This window comes from Entelurus aequoreus, linkage group LG05 (assembly GCF_033978785.1).
Source record: "Entelurus aequoreus isolate RoL-2023_Sb linkage group LG05, RoL_Eaeq_v1.1, whole genome shotgun sequence".
NCBI classification, from domain to species: domain Eukaryota; kingdom Metazoa; phylum Chordata; class Actinopteri; order Syngnathiformes; family Syngnathidae; genus Entelurus; species Entelurus aequoreus.
Window position 1 is genome coordinate 10,978,316 of NC_084735.1, and position 23,860 is coordinate 11,002,175.

The window sequence follows — 23,860 nt, forward strand, 5'->3', positions numbered from 1 at the left end:
CTGGACGTGTGCCCTTAAGTCTGGAAGAGTGCCCTTAAGTCTGGAAGAGTGCCCTTGGACTGCAGGGCAGCAACTTCCTAAATATTGCCTTCTTCATGCCATCCTCCTAAATGTGATGCTCCTTCCTCGAGGCGTCTTCATCCCAGTCTTCATTTGTGTTCTTGTCTTCTTGTGTTGGAAGTGTGGCTCGCTGCTCTCTTCTCTTCTCCTTCTTTGCTTGCCTCTCCCCAATTATGGTTTCCTTCTTTATTAGCTTCATTATTTGGACATCTTCCATTTTTATCTCTGCCCTCCTCTCCTACCTCCTCTACCCTTCTTTCCTCCCTCCTCTGACCTTGTTTCCTCTCTCCTCTCCCCTCCTTTTCTTTTGCTCGCTGCCTGCTTTGTGAAAATGTTATTTCATGATTTACTAAATATATGCCTGGAGCAATAGTCCATAAAGTATCTTCCAGGCTATAGAACACCAGTATTTAGGCCGCACCCACCAAATTTTAGAAGAACATAATATTGTCCATGTATAAGCCGCACTGGACTATAAGTCGCAGATATGAACCAGGACGAAATATTCTGTAAATGTTTATTTACATACTTTAAATTAGCGATGTCCGATAATGGCTTTTTGCCGATATCCGATATTGTCCAACTCTTTAATTACCGATACCGATATCAACCGATATATGCAGTCGTGGAATTAACACATTATTATGCCTAATTTGGACAACCAGGTATGGTGAAGATAAGGTACTTTTAAAAAAAATTTGTAAAATAAGAGAAATAAATTAAAAACATTTTCTTGAATAAAAATGAAAGTAAAACAATATAAAAACAGTTACATAGAAACTAGTAATGAATGAAAATGAGTAAAATTAACTGTTAAAGGTTAGTACTATTAGTGGACCAGCAGCACGCACAATCATGTGTGCTTACGGACTGTATCCCTTGCAGACTGTATTGATATATATTGATATATAATGTAGGAACCAGAATATTAATAACAGAAAGAAACAACCCTTTTGTGTGAATGAGTGTAAATGGGGGAGGGAGGTTTGTTGGGTTGGTGCACTAATTGTAAGTGTATCTTGTGTTTTTTATGTTGATTTAATTTAAAAAAAAAAAAAAAAAACGATACTGATAATAAAAAAAACGATACAGATAATTTCCGACATTACATTTTAACGCATATATCGGCCGATAATATCGATATTATCGGACATCTCTACTTTAAATGTTTCCACACGGTGTCTGTAACAGGGCAGTAAAACGGATGATCAAACAAAACAGAAGTCATGGTCATGGACCCACTAGCTGTGCAAGCTAGCTCTCCAATCAGCTAAACAGACTCAATAACTCCACGCTGACTCTCTGGTGAATTTACTGAGGAATTTGTGAAAGTGAAACAATACAAAAAGAATGTCATTGTAAGTTAATAATACCGACACAGACACGTGTAAACTAGGGCTGCAGCTAACGATTAATTTGATAATCGATTAATCTGTCGATTATTACTTCGATTAATAATCGGATAAAAGAGACAAACTACATTTCTATCCTTTCCAGTATTTTATTGAAAAAAAAACAGCATAATGGTGCCATACTTATTTTGATTATTGTTTCTCAGCTGTTTGTACATGTTGCAGTTTATAAATAAAGGTTTATTTAAAAAAAAAAAAAAAAAAATTTTTTTTTTTTTTTTTTTTTTTTTTAAAGCTTCTGCGCATGCGCATAGCATAGATCCAACGAATCGATGACTAAATTAATCGGCAACTATTTTTATAATCGATTTTAATCGATTAGTTGTTGCAGCCCTAGTGTAAACCTGTTAGCATATTAGCTAATGCTAACGATGCTAGCTTGATTACATTACGATAGCACGTGGAAATATGCATGAAAACACTCCTACAGACATCACACATGGGACACTTTAGTATGTAAGAATAGTTTTAGTGATATTGTAAAACTTACAAATGTCGCTTGAAGAGCAATGAGTAGAAACGCTACGGTCAAAGGGTAGACAAAACAGGATATGCATCCGGTTCAAGGCAGGGAACAGGAAGTAGATTTAAAACCCGCAGCACCTGCAGCGAGCAAACTCGTCCAAAAGATGGCGCCGTAGCACAGACAATAACACACCTTTTCAGTGTCTCTGCCGGTGTTCTATGACAACTATTGTGTGACGCGCGGGTGGCATAGCAACCATTAGTGGCGTGTTGCCAAGATGCAGAAGATGTAGGTCAAAGTATTTAGTGATGGTGAAAAGAGAGAAAGATGAGTGGCGCTGGGAAGGCAGTGAAGCATAGGGAGGGCTATGCCGAAATGAAACAGGTGCAAAAGAAGAAAATGGTGGAATAAATCCAAACTCACGGCAGCAGGAGAGAGCGTCCACATGAAGAAGATCCTTTCCAAACAATCACTCAACTCAAATAGTCTTCATCACCAACACAAAACAGCCGAGGGCAAAAGTGCTTGAAGGCATGTGTAAAGTAGTTGTGAAAAAACACCAACACAACAGGAAGTGCCACCAAAATCAGAGCGCGGGACAGGAACAAGCACTAAACACCAACATAAAGGTGTGGCCAGCCGTGACGTATCGACTACAAAACAGTTTGGCCGTTAGCGAAGAAAAACCCTTACATTAGCAGCACCCTTTTATAAGCTGCAGGGTTCGAAGCGTAGAAAAAAACATAGTCCGGTAAATAAAATAATTCCTTAAGAAAGTGGGTGTTACCTTTCACCTCACAAAGTCTCCTATTTCATTCTGATGCAGAAAATGTCAATAAACTAAAAATGTTCAACGTTTTTCTGATGAAGGATGAATAAGAAAATGTCTAATGTAAAATGTTTGCTGTTAGTGATGATGGAGGATGAATAAAAACTAGGGATGTCCGATAATGGCTTTTTGCCGATATCCCGATATTGTCCAACTCTTTAATTACCGATACCGATATCAACCGATACCGATATCAACCGATATATGTAGTCGTGGAATTAACACATTATTATGCCTAATTTGGACAACCATGTATGGTGAAGATAAGGTACTTTTTAAAAAATAATAATAAAATAAGATAACTAAATTTAAAAAAAATTCTTGAATAAAAAAGAAAGTCAAACAATATAAAAACAGTTTCATAGAAACTAGTAATTAATGAAAATGAGTAAAATTAACTGTTAAAGGTTAGTACAGGGGTCGGCAACCCAAAATGTTGAAAGAGCCATATTGGAGCAAAAATACAAAAACAAATCTGTCTGGAGCCGCAACAAATTAAAAGCCATATTACATACAGATAGTGTGTCATGAGATATACATTGAATTGAGATGACTTAAAGGGAACTAAATGAGCTCAAATATAGCTACAAACGAGGCATAATGATGCAATATGTACATACAGCTTGCCTAAATAGCATGTTAGCATCGATTAGCTTGCAGTCATGCAGTGACCAAATATGTCTGATTAGCACTCCACACAAGTCAATAACATCAACAAAACTCACCTTTGTGCATTCACGCACGTTAAAAGGGTGGTGGACAAAATGAGACAGAAAAAGAAGTGGCATAAAACACGTCCTAGAAAGTCGGAGAAAGTTATACATGGACACAAACTAAGGTGAGTTCAAGGACCGCCAAAATTAGTAGGACAAAACGGCGCTCGCCAAATACTCGAATCAGTGAACCATGTTTAATATAAACAGTGTGCTTTATAACAATTAGGGAGGTTTATGTCATGTTTGTCCTCCTACAGAAACCATATTAAAACAAAAAATGTATTTTTTTCCCCCTCATCTTTTTCCATTTTTCATACATTTTTGAAAAAGCTTCAGAGAGCCACTAGGGCGGCGCTAAAGAGCCGCATGCGGCTCTAGAGCCGCGGGTTGCCGACCCCTGGGTTAGTACTATTAGTGGACCAGCAGCACGCACAATCATGTGTGCTTACGGACTGTATCCCTTGCAGACTGTATTGATATATATTGATATATAATGTAGGAACCAGAATATTGATAACAGAAAGAAATGGGGGGAGGGAGGTTTTTTGGGTTGGTGCACTAATTGTAAGTGTATCTTGTGTTTTTTATGTTGATTTAATTTTTAAAAAAACGATACAGATAATAAAAAAAACCGATACCGATAATTTCCGATATTACATTTTAACGCATTTATCGGCCGATAATATCGGCAGGCCGATATTATCGGACATCCCTAATAAAAACATCTCATGTTAAATGAAATGAAGGTCTAATGTTAAATGATGATGGATGAATAAAAAGGTCTAATGTTAAAGGCCTACTGAAAGCCACTACTAGCGACCACGCAGTCTGATAGTTTATATATCAATGATGAAATCTTAACATTGCAACACATGCCAATACGGCCGGGTAAACTTATAAAGTGACATTTTAAATTTCCCGCTAAACTTCCGGTTGAAAACGTCTATGTATGATGACGTTTGCGCGTGACGTCAATGGTTGAAACGGAAGTATTGGGACACCATTGTATCCAATACAAAAAGCTCTGTTTTCATCGCAAAATTCCACAGTATTCTGGACATCTGTGTTGGTGAATCTTTTGCAATTTGTTTAATGAACAATGAAGACTGCAAAGAAGAAAGCTGTAGGTGGGATCGGTGTATTAGCGGCTGGCTGCAGCAACACAACCAGGAGGACTTTGACTTGGATAGCAGACGCGCTATTCGACGCTAGCCGCCGACCGCATCGATGATCGGGTGAAGCCGCTGGAACGCAGGTGAGCACGGGTGTTGATGAGCGGATGAGGGCTGGCTGGCGTAGGTGGATAGCTAATGTTTTTATTATAGCTCTGACGAGGTCCCATAGCTAAGTTAGCTTCAATGGCGTCGTTAGCAACAGCATTGTTAAAGGCCTACTGAAAGCCACTACTACCGACCACGCAGTCTGATAGTTTATATATCATTGATGAAATCTTAACATTGCAACACATGCCAATATGGCCGGGTTAACTTATAAAGTGACATTTTAAAATTCCCGCCACACTTCCGGTTGAAAAACTCCTTTGACCCCATCGGACCCGATAGAAAAGCCTCTTGTTTTCTTCGACAAAATTCCACAGTATTCTGGACATCTGTGTTGGTGAATCTTTTGCAATTTGTTTAATGAACAATGGAGGCTGCAAAGAAGAAAGTTGTAGGTGCGATCGGTGGAGCGGCGGACTCCAGCAACACCAACACCAGGAGGTTGTGTTGTGTTTTGAGCAGGATAACAGACGCACTACAGTGAGTACAGCTTTGGCTTCCAAACATTTGATCGTACGTGCGTGTCGATATGTGCATGTGACGTACGTAACTTTGGGGAAATATATGTTTCTTGCCGACTCTGATGGCGGCCGGGGTGTCGTCAAAAGCGTACAACGCCCGCCGCCGCATCTAAGTTAGCTACGCAGCTAGGTTAGCTTCTGTTTTTTAGCTTCGCCAAGCGGAATATTATTAATCGTGTATTTACATGTTCATGGTTTAATAGTATTATTGATCTTCTGTCTATCCATCCAGTCAGGGTTTTTTTTTATTTAGTTTCTATCTGCATTTGAGACTGACGCTATCATGTTGGCTACGCAGCTAGGTTAGCTTCTGTTTTTTTTAGCTTCGCCAAGCGGAATATTATTAATCGTGTATTTACATGTTCATGGTTTAATAGTATTATTGATCTTCTGTCTATCCATCCAGTCAGGTTTTTTTTTTAATTTAGTTTCTATCTGCATTTGAGACTGCTGCTATCACGTTGGCTACGTAGCTAGGTTAGCTTCTATTTTTTTAGCTTCGCAAAGCTGAATTATTAATCGTGTATTTACATGTTCAGTCACTGTGAATGTCCATTTCGCGTTCTCGACTCTCATTTTCAAGAGGATATAGTATCTGAGATGGTTTAAAATACAAATTTGTGATCCACAATAGAAAAAGGAGAGAGTGTGGAATCCAATGAGCCAGCTTGTACCTAAGTTACGGTCAGAGCGAAAAAAGATACGTCCATCACTGCCTCTCAAGTCCTTCACTGTAACGTTCCTCATCTACGAATGTTTCATCCTCGCTCAAATTAATGGGGTAATCATCACTTTCTCGGTCCGAATCTCTCTCGCTCCATTGTAAACAACGGGGAATTGTAAGGAATACTACCGCTTGTGACGTCACGCTACTTCCGGTACAGGCAAGGCTTTTTTTTATCAGCGAGCAAAAGTTGCGAACTTTATCGTCGATTTTCTCTACTAAATCCTTTCAGCAAAAATATGGCAATATCGCGAAATGATCAAGTATGACACATAGAATGGATCTGCTATTCCCGTTTAAATAAAAAAAATTCATTTCAGTAGGCCTTTAAGCTTCGCCAGGCTGGAAAGCATTAACCGTGTAGTTACATGTCCATGGTTTAATAGTATTGTTGATCTTCTGTCTATCCTTCCAGTCAGGGGTTTATTTCTTTTGTTTCTATCTGCAGTTAAGCCCGATGCTATCACGTTAGCTCCGTAGCTAAAGTGCTTCGCCGATGTATTGTCGTGGAGATAAGTCACTGTGAATGTCAATTTCGCGTTCTCGACTCTCATTTTCAAGAGGATATAGTATCCGAGGTGGTTTAAAATACAAATCCGTGATCCACAATAGAAAAAGGAGAAAGTGTGGAATCCAATGAGCCAGCTTGTACCTAAGTTACGGTCAGAGCGAAAAACGATACGTCCTGCACTGCACTGTAGTCCTTCACTTTCACGTTCCTCATCCACGAATCTTTCATCCTGGCTCAAATTAATGGGGTAATCGTCGCTTTCTCGGTCCGAATCGCTGCTGGTGTAAACAATGGGGAATTGTGAGGAGCCTTTCAACCTTTGACGTCACGCTACTTCCGGTACAGGCAAGGCTTTTTTATCAAGTTGCGAACTTTATCGTCGATGTTCTCTACTAAATCCTTTCAGCAAAAATATGTCAATATCGCAAAATGATCAAGTACGACACACAGAATGGATCTGCTATCCCCGTTTAAATGAAAAAAATTCATTTCAGTAGGCCTTTAAATGATGATGGAGGATGAATAAAAAGGTCTAATGTAGTTGGCGTGATGGAGCCTTGCGTGCTGCACAACGTTAAGTACAGTCGTAAACAAACGTAGTAAACATTGGTAATGAAGCACCAAACACACACTTTTTTAATTCTAAAAGCAGGAAGTTGTCTGCCTTTCTACTTCCTGTCAATCTGCCCAGTCAATGATGTTCTGCTTCCTGTCATATGAACGCATGAACATGTCTTCATGAATATTCATGAGTCATATTTGTACTGATCTGTATTATTAATTCATGGCAAATCAAATCGTATGGAGCCACCAGAGGGGACGTAAGGAGCCACTGCAGGGGACGGAAGGAGCCACCAGAGGGGACGTAAGGAGCCACCAGAGGGGACGTAAGGAGCCACCAGAGGGGACGTAAGGAGCCACCAGAGGGGACGTAAGGAGCCACGGGAGGGGACGTAAGGAGCCACCGGAGGGGATGTATGGAGCCACGGGAGGGGACGTAAGGAGCCACGGGAGGGGACGTAAGGAGCCACCGGAGGGGACGTAAGGAGCCACCGGAAGGGACGTAAGGAGCCACCGGAAGGGACGTAAGGAGCCACGGGAGGGGACGTAAGGAGCCACGGGAGGGGACGTAAGGAGCCACCAGAGGGGAAGTAAGGAGCCACGGGAGGGGACGTAAGGAGCCACCAGAGGGGACGTAAGGAGCCACGGGAGGGGACGTAAGGAGCCACGGGAGGGGACGTAAGGAGCCACCGGAGGGGACGTAAGGAGCCACCGGAAGGGACGTAAGGAGCCACCGGAAGGGACGTAAGGAGCCACCGGAAGGGACGTAAGGAGCCACGGGAGGGGACGTAAGGAGCCACCAGAGGGGACGTAAGGAGCCACCAGAGGGGAAGTAAGGAGCTACCAGAGGGGACGTAAGGAGCCACCAGAGGGGACGTAAGGAGCCACGGGAGGGGACGTAAGGAGCCACGGGAGATGACGTATGGAGCCACCATAGGGGACGTAAAGAGCCACAGGAGATGACATATGGAGCCACCGGAGGAGACGTAAGGAGCCGTCGGAGGGGACATATGAAGCCACGGGAAGAGACGTATGGAACCACGGGAGGGGACGTATGGAGCCACGGGAGGGGACGTATGGAGCCACAGGAGGTGACGTACGGAGCCACAGGAGGTGACGTACGGAGCCACAGGAGGGGACGTACGGAGCCACGGGAGATGACGTATGGAGCCATGGGAGGGGACATATGGAGCCACGGGAGGTGACGTATGGAGCCACAGGAGGGGACGTACGGAGCCACAGGAGGGGACGTACGGAACCACAGGAGATGACGTCTGGAGCCACTGGAGGGGATGTATGGAGCCACCGGAGGGGATGTATGGAGCCACCGGAGGGGATGTATGGAGCCACCGGAGGGGATGTATGGAGCCACGGGAGATGATGTATGGAGCCACCGGAGGGGATGTATGGAGCCACCGGAGGGGATGTATGGAGCCACCGGAGGGGATGTATGGAGCCACCGGAGGGGATGTATGGAGCCACGGGAGATGATGTATGGAGCCACCGGAGGGGATGTATGGAGCCACCGGAGGGGATGTATGGAGCCACCGGAGGGGATGTATGGAGCCACCGGAGGGGATGTATGGAGCCACGGGAGGGGATGTATGGAGCCACCGGAGGGGAGCCACCGGAGGGGATGTATGGAACCACGGGAGATGACGTATGGAGCCACCGGGAGATGACGTATGGAGCCACCGGGAGGGTGTATGGAGCCACGTGAGGCGACGTACGGAGCCACGGGAGGCGACATATAGAGCCAAAATGTATTTATTTTATATAATCACCAAACAGGTCTCTGAGGAGGTTCCCCCAATGTCATTTTCTTCTAGATGAACCCAAAACAGGTCTCTCTGGAGGTTCCCCCAAAGTCATTTTCTTCTCTATGAACCCAAAACAGGTCTCTGTGGAGGATCCCCCAAAGTCATTTTCTTCTCTATGAACCCAAGACAGCGAGCACATGCAGGCTGGAGTGAAGCCTGTGAAGATGACACTTGATGGCTGATTAAAGCGGAGCGTCTGTGTGGTTTCTCTGATGAGACGTGATCTAAAGGTCATGCTAGCTGCTGCAAGATGGAAGAGTTCCTTGCAGGCGTGACTACAAAGGCCCTTCAACTTCATTAAGAAGGTTGAAAATCAGAGCCACTCCAATTATTCAGCCTGAACAGATGTTTGATCTACGTGTCACATGATCACCAACATGTGATCTACGTGTCACATGACCACCAGCATCTGATCTAAGTGTCACATAAATGATAAATAATGATAAATGGGTTATACTTGTGTAGCGCTTTTCTACCTTCAAGGTACTCAAAGCGCTTTGACAGTATTTCCACATTCACCCATTCACACACACATTCACACACTGATGGAGGGAGCTGCCATGCAAGGCGCTACCAGCACCCATCAGGAGCAAGGGTGAAGTGTCTTGCCCAAGGACACAACGGACGTGACTAGGATGGTAGAAGGTGGGGATTGAACCCCAGTAACCAGCAACCCTCTGATTGCTGGCACGGCCACTCTACCAACTTCGCCACGCCAACATCTGATCTAAGTGTCACATGATCACCAAAATCTGATCTATGTGTCACATGATCACCAAAGTGTGATCTACGTGTCACATGATCACCAAAGTGTGATCTACGTGTCACATGATCACCAATATGTGGTCTACGTGTCACATGATCACCAACATCTGATCAAATAGGAAGGTATAGTACACCCTAGACAAGGAAGGTATGATACACCCTGGACAAAGAAGGCATCGTACACCCTGGACAAGGAAGGCATGGTGCACCCGGGACAAGGAAGGCATGGTGCACCCGGGACAAGGAAGGCGGGGTACACCCTGGACAAGTGTCCACCTCATGGCAGGGCCAACAGACAGAAAATAAATCTTCATGGACAGGACACACCCTTACATCTTCATGGACACCCTTACATCTTCAATGACACACCCTTACATATTCATTGCCACACTCTTACATTTTCATGGACACACCCTTACATATTCAATGACACACCCTTACAACTTCATGGACACACCCTTACATCTTCAATGACACACCCTTACATCTTCATGGACACATATGGAAGAGAAGGGCTGCTCCATGGTGGTGATGCCTCCTCCTGGTGAGGCCGCAGATGATGAAGTGGGTCACACGCACGCAGCGTTTGTGGGTAATGCGCTACAAAGGCTGCAGCTGCTGCTTGCACGTGTGCACAAGTGGGGCAAGTCCACACCATTTCCTCCCACGTTTCACACTGCAGGTGAGTCAAGACACCATTTTGGCAATAATAAGGATGGTTTCATGAAGAGGAGTGTTACTATTAATGGTTTCAAGAAGAGGAGTGTTACTATTAATGGTTTCAAGAAGAGGAGTGTTACTATTAATGGTATCAAGAAGAGGAGTGTCACTATTAATGGTTTCAAAAAGAGGAGTGTTACTATTGATCGTTTCAAGAAGAGGAGTGTTAGTATTGATGGTTTCAAGAAGAGGAGTGTTACTATTGATGGTTTCAAGAAGAGGAGTGTTACTATTGATGGTTTCAAGAAGAGGAGTGTTAGTATAGATGGTTTCAAGAAGAGGAGTGTTACTATTGATGGTTTCAAGAAGAGGAGTGTTACTATTGATGGTTTCAAGAAGAGGAGTGTTAGTATTGATGGTTTCAAGAAGAGGAGTGTTACAATTGATGGTTTCAAGAAGAGGAGTGTTACTGTTAATGGTTTCAAGAAGAGGAGTGTTACTATTAATGGTTTCAAGAAGAGGAGTGTTACTATTGATGGTTTCAAGAAGAGGAGTGTTACTATTGATGGTTTCATTAAGAGGAGTGTTACTATTAATGGTTTCAAGAAGAGGAGTGTTACTATTGATGGTTTCATTAAGAGGAGTGTTACTATTAATGGTTTCAAGAAGAGGAGTGTTACTATTGATGGTTTCATTAAGAGGAGTGTTACTATTAATGGTTTCAAGAAGAGGAGTGTTACTATTGATGGTTTCAAGAAGAGGAGTGTTACTATTAATGGTTTCAAGAAGAGGAGTGTTACTATTGATGGTTTCAAGAAGAGGAGTGTTACTATTGATGGTTTCAAGAAGAGGAGTGTTACTATTAATGGTTTCAAGAAGAGGAGTGTTACTATTGATGGTTTCAAGAAGAGGAGTGTTACTATTGATGGTTTCAAGAAGAGGAGTGTTACTATTGATGGTTTCAAGAAGAGAAGTGTTACTATTAATGGTTTCAAGAAGAGGAGTGTTACTATTGATGGTTTCAAGAAAAAGAGTGTTACTATTAATGGTTTCAAGAAGAGGAGTGTTACTATTGATGGTTTCAAGAAGAGGAGTGCTACTATTAATGGTTTCAAGAAGAGGAGTGTTAGTATTGATGGTTTCAAGAAGAGGAGTGTTACTATTAATGGTTTCAAGAAGAGGAGTGTTACTATTGATGGTTTCAAGAAGAGGAGTGTTACTATTGATGGTTTCAAGAAGAGGAGTGTTACTATTAATGGTTTCAAGAAGAGGAGTGTTACTATTGATGGTTTCAAGAAGAGGAGTGTTACTATTGATGGTTTCAAGAAGAGGAGTGTTACTACTGATGGTTTCAAGAAGAGGAGTGTTACTATTAATAGTTTCAAGAAGAGGAGTGTTACTATTGATGGTTTCAAGAAGAGGAGTGTTACTATTGATGGTTTCAAGAAAAAGAGTGTTACTATTGATGGTTTCAAGAAGAGGAGTGTTACTATTGATGGTTTCAAGAAGAGGAGTGTTACTATTGATGGTTTCAAGAAGAGGAGTGTTACTATTAATGGTTTCAAGAAGAGGAGTGTTACTATTGATGGTTTCAAGAAGAGGAGTGTTACTATTGATGGTTTCAAGAAGAGGAGTGTTACTATTGATGGTTTCAAGAAGAGGAGTGTTACTATTGATGGTTTCAAGAAGAGGAGTGTTACTATTGATGGTTTCAAGAAGAGGAGTGTTACTATTGATGGTTTCAAGAAGAGGAGTGTTACTATTGATGGTTTCAAGAAGAGGAGTGTTACTATTGATGGTTTCAAGAAGAGGAGTGTTACTATTGATGGTTTCAAGAAGAGGAGTGTTACAATTGATGGTTTCAAGAAGAGGAGTGTTACTATTAATGGTTTCAAGAAGAGGAGTGTTACTATTGATGGTTTCAAGAAGAGGAGTGTTACTATTGATGGTTTCAAGAAGAGGAGTGTTACTATTAATGGTTTCAAGAAGAGGAGTGTTACTACTGATGGTTTCAAGAAGAGGAGTGTTACTATTAATGGTTTCAAGAAGAGGAGTGTTACTATTGATGGTTTCAAGAAGAGGAGTGTTAGTATTGATGGTTTCAAGAAGAGGAGTGTTACTATTGATGGTTTCTAGAAGAGGAGTGTTACTATTGATGGTTTCAAGAAGAGGAGTGTTACTATTAATGGTTTCAAGAAGAGGAGTGTTACTATTGATGGTTTCAAGAAGAGGAGTGTTACTATTGATGGTTTCAAGAAGAGGAGTGTTACTATTGATGGTTTCAAGAAGAGGAGTGTTACTATTGATGGTTTCAAGAAGAGGAGTGTTACTATTGATGGTTTCAAGAAGAGGAGTGTTACTATTGATGGTTTCAAGAAGAGGAGTGTTACTATTGATGGTTTCAAGAAGAGGAGTGTTACTATTGATGGTTTCAAGAAGAAGAGTGTTACTATTAATGGTTTCAAGAAGAGGAGTGTTACTATTGATGGTTTCAAGAAGAGGAGTGTTACTATTGATGGTTTCAAGAAGAGGAGTGTTACTATTGATGGTTTCAAGAAGAGGAGTGTTACTATTGATGGTTTCAAGAAGAGGAGTGTTACTATTGATGGTTTCAAGAAGAGGAGTGTTACTATTAATGGTTTCAAGAAGAGGAGTGTTACTATTGATGGTTTCAAGAAGAGGAGTGTTAGTATTGATGGTTTCAAGAAGAGGAGTGTTACTATTAAATATAAATAAATAAAAGATGAATAAGTTGTGTCTACTTGACAAGTCCAAGGTCTGAGTGCTTTCCTGGTCCACAGGTGGTGTCCTCTCTCCCCTGATCCACACCTTCCACTGACACGGTGGTGCTGGTGGGGATTACCCAGCAGCCCTTGCAGGCTGACTCACCTGTGCCAGGGGCCACATTAACAAGACAAAGAGCAGCCAGCGGCAAGATGAGATGACTCATTACAGAACTTTGGTGAAAGATTCAGGACACTCCAGCCTTGTTAGCACACTCATTATCTCTCTGTGGCTAAAGTTATGTTAGCATACTCATTATCTCTAGTTTTTATGTCTGGTCTTGTATCCAAGTCACAACTTTACTACTATATAGACACAGACCTTGTCCTAGTTTTTATGCCTGGTCTTGTATCCAAGTCACAACTTTACTACTATATAGACACAGACCTTGTCCTAGTTTTTATGCCTGGTCTTGTATCCAAGTCACAACTTTACTACTATCTAGACACAGACCTTGTCCTGGTTTTTATGCCTGGTCTTGTATCCAAGTCACAACTTTACTACTATCTAGACACAGACCTTGTCCTAGTTTTTATGCCTGGTCTTGTATCCAAGTCACAACTTTACTACTATATAGACACAGACCTTGTCCTAGTTTTTATGTCTGGTCTTGTATCCAAGTCACAACTTTACTACTATATAGACACAGACCTTGTCCTAGTTTTTATGCCTGGTCTTGTATCCAAGTCACAACTTTACTACTATTTACACACAGACCTTGTCCTAGTTTTTATGCCTGGTCTTGTATCCAAGTCACAACTTTACTACTATATAGACACAGACCTTGTCCTAGTTTTTATGCCTGGTCTTGTATCCAAGTCACAACTTTACTACTATATAGACACAGACCTTGTCCTAGTTTTTATGCCTGGTCTTGTATCCAAGTCACAACTTTACTACTATCTAGACACAGACCTTGTCCTGGTTTTTATGCCTGGTCTTGTATCCAAGTCACAACTTTACTACTATCTAGACACAGACCTTGTCCTGGTTTTTATGCCTGGTCTTGTATCCAAGTCACAACTTTACTACTATATAGACACAGACCTTGTCCTAGTTTTTATGCCTGGTCTTGTATCCAAGTCACAACTTTACTACTATATAGACACAGACCTTGTCCTAGTTTTTATGTCTGGTCTTGTATCCAAGTCACAACTTTACTACTATATAGACACAGACCTTGTCCTAGTTTTTATGCCTGGTCTTGTATCCAAGTCACAACTTTACTACTATTTACACACAGAACTTGTCCTAGTTTTTATGTCTGGTCTTGTATCCAAGTCACAATTTTTACTACTATATAGACACAGACCTTGTCCTACTTTTTATGTCTGGTCTTGTATCCAAGTCACAACTTTACTACTATATAGACACAGACCTTGTCCTAGTTTTTATGTCTGGTCTTGTATCCAAGTCACAACTTTACTACTATCTAAACACAGACCTTGTCCTAGTTTTTATGTCTGGTCTTGTATCCAAGTCACAATTTTTACTACTATATAGACACAGACCTTGTCCTAGTTTTCATGTCTGGTCTTGTACCCAAGTCACAACTTTACTACTATATAGACACAGACCTTGTCCTAGTTTTTATGCCTGGTCTTGTATCCAAGTCACAACTTTACTACTATATAGACACAGACCTTGTCCTAGTTTTTATGTCTGGTTTTGTATCCAAGTCACAACTTTACTACTATATAGACACAGACCTTGTCCTAGTTTTTATGTCTGGTCTTGTATCCAAGTCACAACTTTACTACTATATAGACACAGACATTGTCCTAGTTTTTATGTCTGGTCTTGTATCCAAGTCACAACTTTACTACTATATAGACACAGACCTTGTCCTAGTTTTTATGCCTGGTCTTGTATCCAAGTCACAACTTTACTACTACTTAGACACAGACCTTGTCCTAGTTTTTATGTCTGGTCTTGTATCCAAGTCACAACTTTACTACTATATAGACACAGACCTTGTCCTAGTTTTTATGCCTGGTCTTGTATCCAAGTCACAACTTTACTACTATCTAGACACAGACCTTGTCCTAGTTTTTATGCCTGGTCTTGTATCCAAGTCACAACTTTACTACTATTTGGACACAGACCTTGTTCTAGTTTTTATGTCTGGTCTTGCATCCAAGTCACAACTTTACTACTAAATAGTCACAGACCTTGTCCTAGTTTTTATGTCTGGTATTGTATCCAAGTCACAACTTTACTACTATATAGACACAGACCTTGTCCTAGTTTTTATGCCTGGTCTTGTATCCAAGTCACAACTTTACTACTATTTAGACACAGACCTTGTCCTAGTTTTTATGTCTGGTCTTGTATCCAAGTCACAACTTTACTACTATTTAGACACAGACCTTGTCCTAGTTTTTATGTCTGGTCTTGTATCCAAGTCACAACTTTACTACTATATAGACACAGTCCTTGTCCTAGTTTTTATGTCTGGTCTTGTATCCAAGTCACAACTTTACTACTATCTAGACACAGACCTTGTCCTGGTTTTTATGTCTGGTCTTGTATCCAAGTCACAACTTTACTACTATTTAGACACAGACCTTGTCCTAGTTTTTATGTCTGGTCTTGTATCCAAGTCACAACTTTACTACTATTTAGACACAGACCTTGTCCTAGTTTTTATGTCTGGTCTTGTATCCAAGTCACAACTTTACTACTATCTAGACACAGACCTTGTCCTAGTTTTTATGTCTGGTTTTGTATCCAAGTCACAACTTTACTACTATATAGACACAGACCTTGTCCTAGTTTTTATGCCTGGTCTTGTATCCAAGTCACAACTTTACTACTACTTAGACACAGACCTTGTCCTAGTTTTTATGTCTGGTCTTGTATCCAAGTCACAACTTTACTACTATCTAAACACAGACCTTGTCCTAGTTTTTATGTCTGGCCTTGTATCCAAGTCACAACTTTACTACTATATAGACACAGACCTTGTCCTAGTTTTTATGCCTGGTCTTGTATCCAAGTCACAACTTTACTACTATATAGACACAGACCTTGTCCTAGTTTTTATGCCTGGTCTTGTATCCAAGTCACAACTTTACTACTATTTAGACACAGACCTTGTCCTAGTTTTTATGCCTGGTCTTGTATCCAAGTCACAACTTTACTACTATCTAGACACAGACCTTGTCCTAGTTTTTATGTCTGGTCTTGTATCCAAGTCACAACTTTACTACTAATTAGACACAGACCTTGTCCTAGTTTTTATGTCTGGTCTTGTATCCAAGTCACAACTTTACTACTATATAGACACAGACCTTGTCCTAGTTTTTATGTCTGGTCTTGTATCCAAGTCACAACTTTACTACTATATAGACACAGACCTTGTCCTAGTTTTTATGTCTGGTTTTGTATCCAAGTCACAACTTTACTACTATATAGACACAGACCTTGTCCTAGTTTTTATGCATGGTCTTGTATCCAAGTCACAACTTTACTACTATTTAGACACAGACCTTGTCCTAGTTTTTATGTCTGGTCTTGTATCCAAGTCACAACTTTACTACTATTTAGACACAGACCTTGTCCTAGTTTTTATGCCTGGTCTTGTATCCAAGTCACAACTTTACTACTATCTAGACACAGACCTTGTCCTAGTTTTTATGCCTGGTCTTGTATCCAAGTCACAACTTTACTACTATTTAGACACAGACCTTGTCCTAGTTTTTATGTCTGGTCTTGTATCCAAGTCACAACTTTACTACTATATAGACACAGACCTTGTCCTAGTTTTTATGTCTGGTCTTGTATCCAAGTCACAACTTTACTACTACCTAGACACAGACCTTATCCTAGTTTTTATGTCTGGTCTTGTATCCAAGTCACAACTTTACTACTATTTAGACACAGACCTTGTCCTAGTTTTTATGTCTGGTCTTGTATCCAAGTCACAACTTTACTACTATATAGACACAGACCTTGTCCTAGTTTTTATGTCTGGTCTTGTATCCAAGTCACAACTTTACTACTATATAGACACAGACCTTGTCCTAGTTTTTATGCCTGGTCTTGTATCCAAGTCACAACTTTACTACTATATAGACACAGACCTTGTCCTAGTTTTTATGCCTGGTCTTGTATCCAAGTCACAACTTTACTACTATCTAGTAACAGACCTTGTCCTAGTTTTTATGCCTGGTCTTGTATCCAAGTCACAACTTTACTACTATCTAGACACAGACCTTGTCCTAGTTTTTATGCCTGGTCTTGTATCCAAGTCACAACTTTACTACTATATAGACACAGACCTTGTCCTAGTTTTTATGTCTGATCTTGTATCCAAGTCACAACTTTACTACTATTTAGACACAGACCTTGTCCTAGTTTTTATGTCTGGTCTTGTATCCAAGTCACAACTTTACTACTATATAGACACAGACCTTGTCCTAGTTTTTATGCCTGGTCTTGTATCCAAGTCACAACTTTACTACTATATAGACACAGACCTTGTCCTAGTTTTTATGTCTGGTCTTGTATCCAAGTCACAACTTTACTACTATATAGCCACAGACCTTGTCCTAGTTTTTATGTCTGGTTTTGTATCCAAGTCACAACTTTACTACTATATAGACACAGACCTTGTCCTAGTTTTTATGTCTGGTTTTGTATCCAAGTCACAACTTTACTACTATATAGACACAGGCCTTGTCCTAGTTTTTATGCCTGGTCTTGTATCCAAGTCACAACTTTACTACTATATAGACACAGACCGTGTCCTAGTTTTTATGTCTGGCCTTGTATCCAAGTCACAACTTTACTACTATATAGACACAGACCTTGTCCTAGTTTTTATGCCTGGTCTTGTATCCAAGTCACAACTTTACTACTATATAGACACAGACCTTGTCCTAGTTTTTATGCCTGGTCTTGTATCCAAGTCACAACTTTACTACTATATAGACACAGACCTTGTCCTAGTTTTTATGCCTGGTCTTGTATCCAAGTCACAACTTTACTACTATCTAGACACAGACCTTGTCCTAGTTTTTATGCCTGGTCTTGTATCCAAGTCACAACTTTACTACTATATAGACACAGACCTTGTCCTAGTTTTTATGTCTGATCTTGTATCCAAGTCACAACTTTACTACTATTTAGACACAGACCTTGTCCTAGTTTTTATGTCTGGTCTTGTATCCAAGTCACAACTTTACTACTATATAGACACAGACCTTGTCCTAGTTTTTATGCCTGGTCTTGTATCCAAGTCACAACTTTACTACTATATAGACACAGACCTTGTCCTAGTTTTTATGTCTGGTCTTGTATCCAAGTCACAACTTTACTACTATATAGCCACAGACCTTGTCCTAGTTTTTATGTCTGGTTTTGTATCCAAGTCACAACTTTACTACTATATAGACACAGACCTTGTCCTAGTTTTTATGTCTGGTTTTGTATCCAAGTCACAACTTTACTACTATATAGACACAGGCCTTGTCCTAGTTTTTATGCCTGGTCTTGTATCCAAGTCACAACTTTACTACTATATAGACACAGACCGTGTCCTAGTTTTTATGTCTGGCCTTGTATCCAAGTCACAACTTTACTACTATATAGACACAGACATTGTCCCAGTTTTTATGCCTGGTCTTGTATCCAAGTCACAACTTTACTACTATATAGACACAGACCTTGTCCTAGTTTTTATGTCTGGTTTTGTATCCAAGTCACAACTTTACTACTATCTAGACACAGACCTTGTCCTAGTTTTTATGCCTGGTCTTGTATCCAAGTCACAACTTTACTACTATATAGACACAGACCTTGTCCTAGTTTTTATGTCTGGTTTTGTATCCAAGTCACAACTTTACTACTATATAGACACAGACCTTGTCCTAGTTTTTATGTCTGGTCTTGTATCCAAGTCACAACTTTACTACTATTTAGACACAGACCTTGTCCTAGTTTTTATGTCTGGTCTTGTATCCAAGTCACAACTTTACTACTATATAGACACAGACCTTGTCCTAGTTTGTATGTCTGGTCTTGTATCCAAGTCACAACTTTACTACTATATAGACATAGACCTTGTCCTAGTTTTTATGTCTGGTCTTGTATCCAAGTCCAACTTTACTACTATCTAGACACAGACCTTGTCCTAGTTTTTATGCCTGGTCTTGTATCCAAGTCACAACTTTACTACTATATAGACACAGACCTTGTCCTAGTTTTTATGTCTGGTCTTGTATCCAAGTCACAACTTTACTACTATATAGACACAGACCTTGTCCTAGTTTTTATGCCTGGTCTTGTATCTAAGTCCCAAGCTCGTGAAGGTGCAGGTCACACACATTTAGGTCTGCATGTTGGCACACAGGAGATACCAAGACCATGGTCCAGTCCATTCCATGAGCTCCAAGCACTAATGATGCCGTGATGGACGTCTGCTTGGCTAATGAATCGTGCGTTTGAACCAGTCCTTCTGCCACTCATTAAGCTCTACCCCGAGGGTCTAGAGCAACCATAGACCAAAGGTTGTGTTCCTCCAGTGTGAATCTTAGACAGTAAGACTTGGTCTTTTCTATTGCTTTTTTAGTTTTACAATATAACTAAAACAATTCTTACTTAGTAAAGTTTTACAATATAACTAAAACAGTTCTTACTTTGTAAAGTTTTACAATATAACTAAAACAGTTCTTACTTAGTAAAGTTCTACAATATAACTAAAACAGTTCTTACTTAGTAAAGTTTTACAATATAACTAAAACAATTATTACTTACTAAAGTGTGTAAGAGTGTTTTCATGCATATTTGTGCCTGCTATCATGATGTAATCAAACTAGCGTTGTTAGCATCAGCTAATATGCTAGCACATTTAACATAAGACCACAGAATGTTTGGACAAGATGTGGAATACAAACATATGACCACAGAATGTTTGGACAAGATGTGGAATATAAACATATGACCACAGAATGTTTGGACAAGATGTGGAATATAAACATAAGACCACAGAATGTTTGGACAAGATGTGGAATATAAACATATGACCACAGAATGTTTGGACAAGATGTGGAATATAAACATATGACCACAGAATGTTTGGACAAGATGTGGAATATAAACATATGACCACAGAATGTTTGGACAAGATGTGGAATATAAACATATGACTACAGAATGTTTGGACAAGATGTGGAATATAATAATAAGACCACAGAATGTTTGGACAAGATGTGGAATATAAACATATGACCACAGAATGTTTGGACAAGATGTGGAATACAATCATAAGACCACAGAATGTTTGGACAAGATGTGGAATATAAACATAAGACCACAGAATGTTTGGACAAGATGTGGAATATAAACATAAGACCACAGAATGTTTGGACAAGATGTGGAATATAAACATATGACCACAGAATGTTTGGACAAGATGTGGAATATAAACATAAGACCACAGAATGTTTGGACAAGATGTGGAATATAAACATAAGACCACAGAATGTTTGGACAAGATATGGAATATAAACATATGACCACAGAATGTTTGGACAAGATGTGGAATATAAACATAAGACCACAGAATGTTTGGACAAGATATGGAATATAAACATAAGACCACAGAATGTTTGGACAAGATGTGGAATATAAACATAAGACCACAGAATGTTTGGACAAGATGTGGAATACAAACATATGACCACAGAATGTTTGGACAAGATGTGGAATATAAACATATGACCACAGAATGTTTGGACAAGATGTGGAATATAAACATATGACCAGAGAATGTTTGGACAAGATGTGGAATACAAACATATGACCACAGAATGTTTGGACAAGATGTGGAATATAAACATATGACCACAGAATGTTTGGACAAGATGTGGAATACAAACATAAGACCACAGAATGTTTGGACAAGATGTGGAATATAAACATATGACCACAGAATGTTTGGACAAGATGTGGAATACAAACATAAGACCACAGAATGTTTGGACAAGATGTGGAATATAAACATATGACCACAGAATGTTTGGACAAGATGTGGAATATAATAATAAGACCACAGAATGTTTGGACAAGATGTGGAATATAAACCTATGACCACAGAATGTTTGGACAAGATGTGGAATATAAACATATGACCACAGAATGTTTGGACAAGATGTGGAATATAAACATAAGACCACAGAATGTTTGGACAAGATGTGGAATATAAACATATGACCACAGAATGTTTGGACAATATGTGGAATATAAACATATGACCACAGAATGTTTGGACAAGATGTGGAATATAAACATATGACCACAGAATATTTGGACAAGATGTGGAATATAAACATATGACCACAGAATGTTTGGACAAGATGTGGAATACAAACATATGACCACAGAATGTTTGGACAAGATGTGGAATATAAACATAAGACCACAGAATGTTTGGACAAGATGTGGAATATAAACATATGACCACAGAATGTTTGGACAAGATGTGGAATATAAACATATGACCACAGAATGTTTGGACAAGATGTGGAATATAAACATATGACCACAGAATGTTTGGACAAGATGTGGAATATAAACATATGACCACAGAATGTTTGGACAAGATGTGGAATATAAACATATGACCACAGAATGTTTGGACAAGATGTGGAATATAAACATAAGACCACAGAATGTTTGGACAAGATGTGGAATAAAAACATAAGACCACAGAATGTTTGGACAAGATGTGGAATATAAACATATGACCACAGAATGTTTGGACAAGATGTGGAATATAAACATAAGACCACAGAATGTTTGGACAAGATGTGGAATATAAACATAAGACCACAGAATGTTTGGACAAGATGTGGAATATAAACATAAGACCACAGAATGTTTGGACAAGATGTGGAATATAAACATAAGACCACAGAATGTTTGGACAAGATGTGGAATATAAACATAAGACCACAGAATGTTTGGACAAGATGTGGAATATAAACATAAGACCACAGAATGTTTGGACAAGATGTGGAATATAAACATATGACCACAGAATGTTTGGACAAGATGTGGAATATAAACATATGACCACAGAATGTTTGGACAAGATGTGGAATATAAACATATGACCACAGAATGTTTGGACAAGATGTGGAATATAAACATATGACCACAGAATGTTTGGACAAGATGTGGAATATAATAATAAGACCACAGAATGTTTGGACAAGATGTGGAATATAAACATATGACCACAGAATGTTTGGACAAGATGTGGAATATAAACATATGACCACAGAATGTTTGGACAAGATGTGGAATATAAACATAAGACCACAGAATGTTTGGACAAGATGTGGAATATAAATATATGACCACAGAATGTTTGGACAAGATGTGGAATATAATAATAAGACAACAGAATGTTTGGACAAGATGTGGAATATAAACATAAGACCACAGAATGTTTGGACAAGATGTGGAATATAAACATATGACCACAGAATGTTTGGACAAGATGTGGAATATAAACATAAGACCACAGAATGTTTGGACAAGATGTGGAATATAAACATAAGACCACAGAATGTTTGGACAAGATGTGGAATATAAACATATGACCACAGAATGTTTGGACAAGATGTGGAATATAAACATAAGACCACAGAATGTTTGGACAAGATGTGGAATATAAACATATGACCACAGAATGTTTGGACAAGATGTGGAATATAAACATATGACCACAGAATGTTTGGACAAGATGTGGAATATAAACATATGACCACAGAATGTTTGGACAAGATGTGGAATACAAACATAAGACCACAGAATGTTTGGACAAGATGTGGAATATAAACATAAGACCACAGAATGTTTGGACAAGATGTGGAATATAAACATATGACCACAGAATGTTTGGACAAGATGTGGAATATAAACATAAGACCACAGAATGTTTGGACAAGATGTGGAATATAAACATATGACCACAGAATGTTTGGACAAGATGTGGAATATAAACATAAGACCACAGAATGTTTGGACAAGATGTGGAATATAAACATAAGACCACAGAATGTTTGGACAAGATGTGGAATATAAACATAAGACCACAGAATGTTTGGACAAGATGTGGAATATAAACATAAGACCACAGAATCTTTGGACAAGATGTGGAATATAAACATAAGACCACAGAATGTTTGGACAAGATGTGGAATATAAACATAAGACCACAGAATGTTTGGACAAGATGTGGAATATAAACATAAGACCACAGAATGTTTGGACAAGATGTGGAATATAAACATATGACCACAGAATGTTTGGACAAGATGTGGAATATAAACATATGACCACAGAATGTTTGGACAAGATGTGGAATATAAACATATGACCACAGAATGTTTGGACAAGATGTGGAATATAAACATATGACCACAGAATGTTTGGACAAGATGTGGAATATAATAATAAGACCACAGAATGTTTGGACAAGATGTGGAATATAAACATATGACCACAGAATGTTTGGACAAGATGTGGAATATAAACATATGACCACAGAATGTTTGGACAAGATGTGGAATATAAACATAAGACCACAGAATGTTTGGACAAGATGTGGAATATAAATATATGACCACAGAATGTTTGGACAAGATGTGGAATATAATAATAAGACAACAGAATGTTTGGACAAGATGTGGAATATAAACATAAGACCACAGAATGTTTGGACAAGATGTGGAATATAA